Source organism: Gavialis gangeticus, unplaced genomic scaffold (genome assembly GCF_001723915.1).
Source record: "Gavialis gangeticus isolate Ggan-Ray unplaced genomic scaffold, GavGan_comp1, whole genome shotgun sequence".
NCBI classification, from domain to species: Eukaryota; Metazoa; Chordata; order Crocodylia; family Gavialidae; genus Gavialis; species Gavialis gangeticus.
In genome coordinates, this window is record NW_017729025.1 from 6,732,299 (window position 1) to 6,741,664 (window position 9,366).

Here is a 9,366-nt window from a genome sequence, read left to right on the forward strand (position 1 = left end):
CCCCCCCCCCCTTTTTTTTTTCCCCCCTCGAAACATAGACGTTTGGGGATGTCTCCCCAGACAGCTGCAGCCTGAACGCAGAAACAATACTGTGATCTAGGAGCACCCACTGGTGCGCAGCCCTCGGTCCACGCAGGGGGAGAGCCGAGGGGCGGGAGCCAGAGCTCGATGCTTAGTCAGCGCTTCAAAAAAGAAAAAGATGCCCGTCATCACGTTTCTCTCTCCCGGGGTGCGGAGACATGACCCATGTTAGGCTTTCTGAATGTGCCTGATGAAAAGTAGATCCTGCAGAAGTATAATTTGCACACAGCTATGAAAACACTAAAGTTGATTTTATACAAGTCATCAGAGTTTGCAAAGTGAGTTTTATTTTTTGTATTCCTTTATCTTTACTTAAAGGTGAATGTGTATTCCTCTGGGAGGAATAGGAAGAAAACAGGAATGTTAATAATGTTAAACAGAATACTTCCTCCCTTAATAATATATAACCCCGATGTATTTATGCATATTGTAAGCTTACTTTCAAAAGCTTTGAATTTTCCTTTGTTGCATGCCATCAAAGGCAGCCCCTTATTGTACATGCATGCGTTTAGTCCCGGGTTTTTTGTTTTGTTTTTTGTTTTTGTTTTTTCTGTACAAACTTAGTGCACAAAGAAATATTTTTGCCTAGTCAATGTTGCCAAGCAATGCATATTTTTTAAATTTGTCATATATGGAAATAGCATGTGTGTTACATGTAAAAGCTTCCTGATATAAAGAAATACTAATGTTTGGAGATGCTGTTCTTTGCAAGTGTACAGTTTTCAAATGTTGTTACCAGTGAGACACCCTTGTGATTTAAACTTGCTACAATGTATTTATTACTCATTTCCTCCCATGTAACTAGGAATCATGGCTATATTTCATATCAACGTTCGATTGAAAGTGAAGGGAGATGATTAATACAAGGTTTTGTAACACGGGTGTGTTGTCTTTTTTATTTCTGTTGGAGGAGTGACATTTGGTTACTTCTAAAACAAACAAAAAAATGAAGGGCCCAGCTTCATGGAATAAAAGAGTGAAGAAAAATAACTATTTAGTTTTGCAGAATACCATTTATTACACTTCTGTCAAGCCCTCTAGTAGCAGTTTAATGCTTAGGCCTTCCTAAGCACTGCACAAGGGGTTTAGCTATCCCCTGAAGCCCCTTTCTGAGGGAGGAGCAGTAAGCAAGGCTAGGATAATCAAAGATAGTTAGGGGTTAATCCCCAACAAGGAATGAAATGCTGCTGCCGAGGGTTTTTCGCTGCTTTGGGTTTCACTTTTGAATGACGGCCATCAAGAAAAACACGAACACTGCTCCGCCAAGTTGTCTGCACGGAAGAGCAAACCAAGCCTGTATGTTCAGGGTAGAACAAAGGTGCAGATCCTTTTTTGCAGATGCAGAAACTGAGGCCAACTCAAAGATCAGCTTTGGCAAAGACGCATGACAGATGAACAGCAACGGCCGGGTTCAAACCCAAGAATCATTGGCCTGGGTCCACGGACACCTTTTGCCCTCATCAAACCCTTGTCTTCTGCAGGAGCGTAGCCAGTTCTCCCAGCCTGCACAGCGCATATCCCCAACTCCTTGTTCCCTTCCTAGCAAAGCAGCACAAATCATTGCAGCAAAGCACCAGAACAGGTTCCCCAGAAAGGCGGTGCAATCTCCATCCTTGGAGGTTTTTCAGACCTGGCTCGACAAAGCCTTGGCTGGATGATGTAATTGGGGCTGGTCCTGCTTGGAGCAGGGGGTCAGACTGGATGCAACTGTAGCCCAGGTAACTTGGGTACATCCTCCCCATCTCCAGCTGAAGGGGATTGCTAGTTGGCAGGTGCGCTGTGCGCGGGGAACTGCAGACCGCCCGGGTCCCCACCGTCCCTGGAGCACCAGGCCAGGACAGCCAGGGACTGAACTATGTACACATTTGTTTCCGTTAACTTATCACAAGGGAAAGGAACGTGGATACAAACATATGTACAATGTGTATATATATCTTTATAAGATACCTAAGCCAGTAACATAATCAACACCCGCTGGGTAAATGCCATAAAACCTTATACCAGTGCTCCAGATACAGGTAAGTCACAGGTAAGTATCTGACCTGAAACAGGTAAACCCCAAAGATAAACTCAATCCTGAGGGGAAACCCCAATGCCCCTGGGCTTTTCCCAAGCCCTACAAGGAAGCTGGTAACTTCAGGGTGGCCTCCCAGTGGGACCTCCCCTTTCAGGAGCCCTTAACTCCCTGTCCCCTGTGGGAATCCCCTTTCCCTGCAACTCATGGCTCCCAGGCCTGGGGGGTGGCCCTCGTCCTCTGCACCAAGCTGCTGTCTCACCTGTGGTGGCCTTTGGGGGGGGTCACTGTCCCCTGGAACAGGGCTTCACTATGCAGGGCCTCTGGCTCAGCCCTGTCTGCTGGCTCAGTAGCCCGATCACCGTCTGGCTCTCTGGACTCGAACCTTTTGCTATGGGTCAGAGGCCTGGGCCGCCTTGTGCAGCACCAGGCTCGGTTTGCTCCCGGACCCTCCGTGCAGCGTCTCCTGCACCGAGCTGCTGGCCTTGTGCTGGGGGTTGAGGACCTGAGCCATGCAGGCACTCCAAAGGTCCTGCTCCGTGCACCGTCCTGTGCACCACGTCTCTTGACCGCACGCCAGAGGTTGCAGCCCCGAGCCTCCTCACCCAGCTCCCAGGGTTTGGACGGCTGCACCGTGCTGCGCAGCGAGAGCCTAGCCGCTGGAGCCGTGCACCATTCCCCGCTGATGGCTGTCTTCAGGGGCGCTTCCAGGCTACTGCTGAGCAGCTCTCCTCAGCTCTTCTAAGCCCGCTCTTGTCTCTTCTCGCTCCCGGATGCATCTCCCTTGTGCTGGGTGTGCAGCCCCTTTTATCCTCCCCGGGGCTCCGCCCCTGAAATCTTCCAACCTCATGAGTGCTGCAGTCTTCAATCAGGTCCGGGAGGGGGGCGGGAACTCCTCTCCCCCTCCCCTCAGGAAAGGGGCGTGACTGAACTCCTCTTGCTGCCTCCTGGTTGGGGGATGAGCTCCACCAATCCAAACAAGATTTCCAGCCTGGGACTCGACCCAAGCTCCGAAAGGCAAGCCTGCTACGCAACCTCCCGAGGTCCCATCCACCCCTCTTTTCCTGTGATTCTCTGACACAGGACGTCCTCAAGGCCAACTTGAAAAAAATGCAGCCTCAGCATCAACTGGTGGGAGACCGTCACCCAGAACTGCCCCACATGGCGGAGGAGTCTGCTACGAGGAGCGCAGGACTTTGAAACCTCACGAGGACAACAGGAGACGGAAAAATGAGAGTGGCAGAAACAGTGCGTCGTCGAGCGAACCAAGTATGCCATGACTTTCCATGGCCGCGTGTCTGCCGTGGGGATTTCGAAGCACGTTTGTCGCACTACCTAGAAAACGGACCAAAAAAAAAAACCCAGAACAAAACCCCCTCCAGCTGGAAAACTGGAGCGGATTTGCTCCACAGGAAAGCTCAGCTCCCAGCATGTGGGACCCCACCGGGCAGACAGAGAAAGGGAGTTTCTCTCAGTTTGTTTGCTTTTCTCTCTGATTTTTGAAATCTTCCCCTCACTGCTGGATGTGTGACGCGGTGCCCATGAATAAGTCCTTTACCAAGCCTTGCTCCCAGCTCTGCCAAGACTTGACCCTCCTCTGGCGATGCCAGCTGCGATGTGCCCCACTGCCTTTCCCTGCGCGCTGCCCCCATTTTTACTCCACCCCCTCGGGCCCAGCTCAGCCCAGGTGTAACTCTGTGAAGGGCACAGACCAAATCTGGCCTGTGGTTTCTGTAGATGCATAATGCCTTCCTCTCTCGTGGGGGGCATGGCCTCTACCTGGGATCTCTCCAGTGTACTTTTACCAACTTTGCAGCAACAGGACATTGGTCCCCCTGCTTTCCCTGTGGCAGGTTAGGGTTGACCATGTAGTTGTAGACAATGGGTTGGGGTGGGACAGCTTAGAGGGGGCTGAATTAGATGCCCTCTGGAGATCCCTTCCAGCCCTGCTTCTCTAGGGTGGGCTTCAGTGACCCCCCAGAGAGAGACGCCCCAGGTCTGGATGCAGCCCAGAGATAGCTTGTTAGGCCAGGCTGCAAGCTTGCTGCAAGCCAGTTCTGATCCCTGCCCTTCTCGAGGGCAATGACAGTGCCAGCACAGGAGGAGAGGAAAGGAGCAACATCCCAGGCAACTCCAGGCTGTTCAGTCCACGGGCCAAACCGGCGCTGGTAACAACTACGCCAAGGTCTGTTCAACGCCGTGCTGGGAAAGCCAGGATGCTTGTGTTGGGCTGGTTGCAGATCTCAGCGGTAGCAAACAGGCTGCATTTCACCCTTGTTCATTTGTGGACGTCTCTAGCAAAAGGGAATTGTTCCCAGTGACAATTTAGCTGTGTGGCCCAACAGAAACCGGGGAGACTATTCATGGGCTGGGGGTTCATCTGTTGCAAAGGGATAACCATCCAGGTACCTGCTGCTAGCAAACTCCTTCCTGTCCTTGCAGGGGCAGGGCATCGACATCCCCCTGCTTGCTCTGTGGCAAGGTAAAGGGTGTTTTTGCTGTTTGGGGCATTGTGCCTAGTAGTTGTGTGCGAGGCTTGCTTCTGGAGTTTGGAGCAGATGAGACAGACACTTGTCTAGGGAGCGTCATTCAATTAATACATCACATCTCTTTTCAGCTGCCAACCAGTCAGCCCAGATGGCTCCCAGCAAGAGTACCAGGCATGTCAGGCCAACCCAACTGTGTAGGCAGGGACCAGCCCTGCAAAGGAAACAATCCAAAGCCCCCTGCATACAATCATACAGAGGTCAGGAGAGGAGGGACCCCCAGAGGTCAACTAGTCCAACTCCCTGCTTGAGGCAGGATCAGCCCTGTCCAAACCGTCCTGGACACATCCATCATCTAAACCCTTTGTAAAACTACTATCAACCCTGTAAAATTACTGTCAACCCCGACAGGACACAAGACTTCACACCTGAACCTGCCACAGGTGAAACCGGGCGACCACGGCAGCCAGCTTCTGCAAAAGGTTGCTTCCGCCTGACTTCAGAGGCAACCGCATCCCTGCGCATCCCTAGCCGAGCTCGTGCAGCGGGAATCAGACACGGACGGGACGTTCCCTCAGCTCCTGCTGCTCTTTGGCCACGTGTGCCATCTACATGTCAGAAATACCCATGTCCTTTTGAATCCCAGGGACATTTCCAGGAAACAACTGAGAGTGCCAGGGGAAGCGGGCAGGGCCAGTCTGCCTTTGGTTCCTTGGCAGACCCCATGGTTCGTTAGAGCTGCCCATTGCCCTCCAGGCACATACCCTTTTGCAAAGTGAAGCCGCCAAGGAAATGAAGGCCATCTCTTTTGCATTGTGAAGGCACCTAGGGAAATGAAGGACATCCCTCTTGCAAGGTGAAGACACCAAGGAAATGAAGTTGGCTGGACAAAGGAGAACTCAGGGGTGCATCACCCCAGGCGCCCTGGAGTCAGGCTAAGGCGATGGTCACCTCCTCCCCGTGACCTTCCAGCACAAGCCTTGAGCAACCCACGCGCCATGGGGAGCTCAGTCAGCCCACACTGGGTGACTTGCTGGGGCTGGCCCAGGTTCAAGGCTCTGGAAGGAACTTTCCACCCCCCAGAGCAGGAGGCACAGTCTATGCAATGCCCATGTCGAGCAAAAGGCAGGTATGCCCCCAGTGGGGCAGGACCCAGGGCCCCTACCCTTTCACAGCCCTGTTCACTGGGCCGCAAGCTCCTTCTGGCCCTCCCTAGCTCCCTGCCTTGGCTGCCCAGCGGGCCAGCTGCAGCAGGAAGAGCCGAAGGTCCCTTGCCCCTGGCCTAGTGGTAAAGGGAAGCTGGAGAAAAGACCGCAGTCTCCTGACAGCATGGGATTTCTGCTCCCTGGCAGCACGAGCCCACTGAGGACAGCCATGGCACACGCCGTCTGGCTACTGCTCCTCCCCTACACAGACTGAGCCACCCTTCAAATAATGGACCTGGATGCCGGTCTCCCATGCCCTGGACAAATGCCCTGGCCATAAGGCTAGTGGGCTAAAAGCTGGCAAGGCCCTTCCGCCTCATGCTTTTTGGCAGTCTGGCACAGGACTGCGTGCTTTCCTGGACAGAACAGCATTGCAACAGCCAGCTGCTCAGGGCAAAGCAAGCTGAGGGCTGCTTGCCTGGATTTTAGATCCTCCACGGCACTTCTGGCATTACCTCTGGGCTGCCTATGGGCTGCTTGCTCCCTGACCAGCCAGTTGTATCCAGGCTTTTTTAGTTTCTGCACCTCACTTTCCCCTCTGTAAAACGGAGATGAAAACAATAGTGCCAGAGTGGGTACGGTGTAGACAAGCATGTTAAAAAGTTGTGACACTTGCTGTTACGCCCATGTTAGACTCACATGCAGCCCTTAAGCAGACATCTCTGTTTCCCTTGAAGTCAACACGAGTCTTGCTTTGGAGTCAGATCTGGGGGCCCCCGTGAGACACAGCCCCACCCAGGGTGATGGCGAAGAAGGGTTTGGGAGGACTGTACAGGGAGGGCAGGGGCTACGGCATCTCAGCTGTGTCTGCATGGGACCAAGAGAGCATTGTTCAGATCTGGGTCTAATACTACTGGTGCCCACGCTGGCTCCTGAAGAGCAGCAGCAGATGTCGTTCTGCCAGGGCGTCTCATGCCACAGTGGGAACAGGCTCATGCTAGGCCCTGCCACCCTTGCTAGCCCCTATGGAGATCACTGACACTCGCCAAAAAGGAGAATTGTCACAACAGCCTGTGCAATTCACGCACACACATGCACGTGCGCACACACACACACACACATGCACGCGCGCGCACATACTGTGCTGTTACTAAAGGCTTCCGGGACATTTTTGCAAAGACAGCTGTTGATTAAGCAGCAAACAGATGTTAACAGACAAGGGCACCACTGCAAGAGAGCAGATACAGGTCAAGTGCATTCTGGACTCCACAGAAATAGAGTCACGAACCGCGGGTCTCATTTATCTTTGGGGTGGATTCACTATTGTTGGAAGTCTTGAATTCAAGACTGGGGATTCCCTAAAGACCTGCCCTAGTTCAAACAAGGATTGATAGCGGGCAGTGCCAGGGCTGGCACTATCCAGGTCAAACAAGAAGAATAAATTAGTCCCTTCTGGCTGCAACTGTAGGACTGCATTTTTTTTTAAATATATATTTTTGCTCTTAGAATCATATAAAATGAGGGTTGGAAGGGACCTGAGGAGGTCATGAGCAGGACCAGCCCCAACTAGATCATCCCAGACAAGGCTTTGTCTAGCCCAGACTTAAAAACCTCCAAGGATGGAGAGTCCAGCACCTCTGGGTGACCTGCTCCAGTGTTTCACCACCTTCCTAGTGAGAAGGCATTTCCAACCTCAGCTTCCCTTGCTGCAGCTGGAGCCCATTGCTCCTTGTCCTGTCATCTACCCCCACTGAGACCAGCCCAGCTCTGTCCTCTTTGCAGTCCCCCTGCAGGGAGATGAAGGCTGCTGTTAAATCCCCCGCTTGGTCTTCTCTTTTCCAGACTAAATAAGCCCAATTCCCTCAGCCTCTCCTCACCAGCCATGCCTCCCAGCCCCACAACCATTTTCACTGCCCTCCGCTGGACTCTTCCCAACTTGTCCACTTTCTGGGCTCAAAACTCAACACAGACTCCAGATGCGGCCTCACCAGTGCTGAACAGAGGGGAAGATCACTGCCCTCCGTCTGCTGGCAACAGTCTTACTGATGCAGCCCAGGATGCCATCAGCCTTCTTGGCACCAAGGGCACACTGCTGGCTCCTGTCACCCCAGGTCCTTTTCTGCAGAGCCACTGCCCAGCCCGTCACCCCCAGCCTGCACCGGTGCATGGGGTTGTTCAGTCCTAAGTGCAGGACTTCGCATTTGTCCTTGCTGAACCTCATGAGATTTCTTTTGGCCCCATCCTCCAATTTGTCAAGGTCCCTCTGAATCCTAACCTGCCCTTCTCCCCCCAGCGTGGTGTCACCTGCAGACTAGCTGAGGGTGCGCTCCACCCTATCTTGCAGTTGTTGATGAAGACATTGAACAAAACCAACCCCTGGGGCACACCGCTTGATACTGCCCGCCAACGAGACACTGAGCCATTGATTACTACCCTCTGGGCCTGATGCTCCAGCCAGTTTTCTAGCTACCTTACAGTCCATTCATGCAACCTGTACTTCCTCAGCTTGCTTGTGAGACTGCCGTGGAAGATGATATCAAAAGCCTTCCTCAAGTCAAGGTATAGCACGTCCACTGATCTCCCCGCATCCGCAGAGCCAGTCATCTCATCACAGAAAGGCAGTCAGGTTGGTCAGGCAGGACTTGCCCCTGGTGAACCCATGCTGACTGCTCCTGATCACCTTCCTTCCTCCAAGTGCTTAGAAATGGCTTCCTTGAGGCTGCAGAGAGCCCTGGCTGAGGGAAGGGAGGCCTGGACGAGGGTGGATCCTTCTTCTTCCCTTTCTTCAAGATACCTTTCTTCTCTTCTCTCCGTCTCCACGATTACTGATGGATTGATGTGCAATACCCTTGTTCAAGGCAGACAGTAATATTGTTTTCCCACCCAGCAGTGCCATTACCGTTACAAAACAATATTATATAATCCAGGCAAACATAACACGGCCCTTTGTCACACTTCAGTGCTGCAGTCCCAGTCTCTCCACGTGCCCGGTCAAGGGAAAACTGATGACAAGGGAGAGGATGTGCCCAAGCTAGACCCGGAGCAGGACAACTGCTCCCTTTAAGCTGTTTGACCTTGCTTAGCTGCAGTGGGGAAGCAGATGTTCAAAACCACTTTTATAGTCTGGGCAGCCAGCAAATTCATCACAGCACACAGCAATCTCTCCGAGCACCGGGGAGATCTATTTTTAATTAACTAGTCTGGCTGGCAAGGTTTCTGGAAATAGAGCTGTAATGTAGGATCGGTGCGCGTGCCTCGCCGCTACGACAGAGTTCACGAGGTAACTCAAGCGACCGTGCTGAGCTACGGCAGTCAATCTGTTTGCAGGAGTAGACGCCACTCAGATCAGCACATCATTTATTTACTTTGTTAAGAAACTGTTTTCGTGTCTCAGATCACATTAGCCAAATCAGGTCCAAATCTGTTTGGCGGGCATACGTGGCCCTGCTACCAGCAAGTATCCTCCACCCCAGCCTGCGGCTTCAGATACATCCAAATCCTTTGGCAGGCATCCTATGTGCAGGCCCAGCCAGGAGGCTTGGGGTTCGGATGCCCCCGAGTTTTGCTTGCCCACGGCCATATGGGTGCAGGAGCGAGCTAGGGAGGAGTCTCCCGTTTCCATTAAGGCAGCGTATAACCG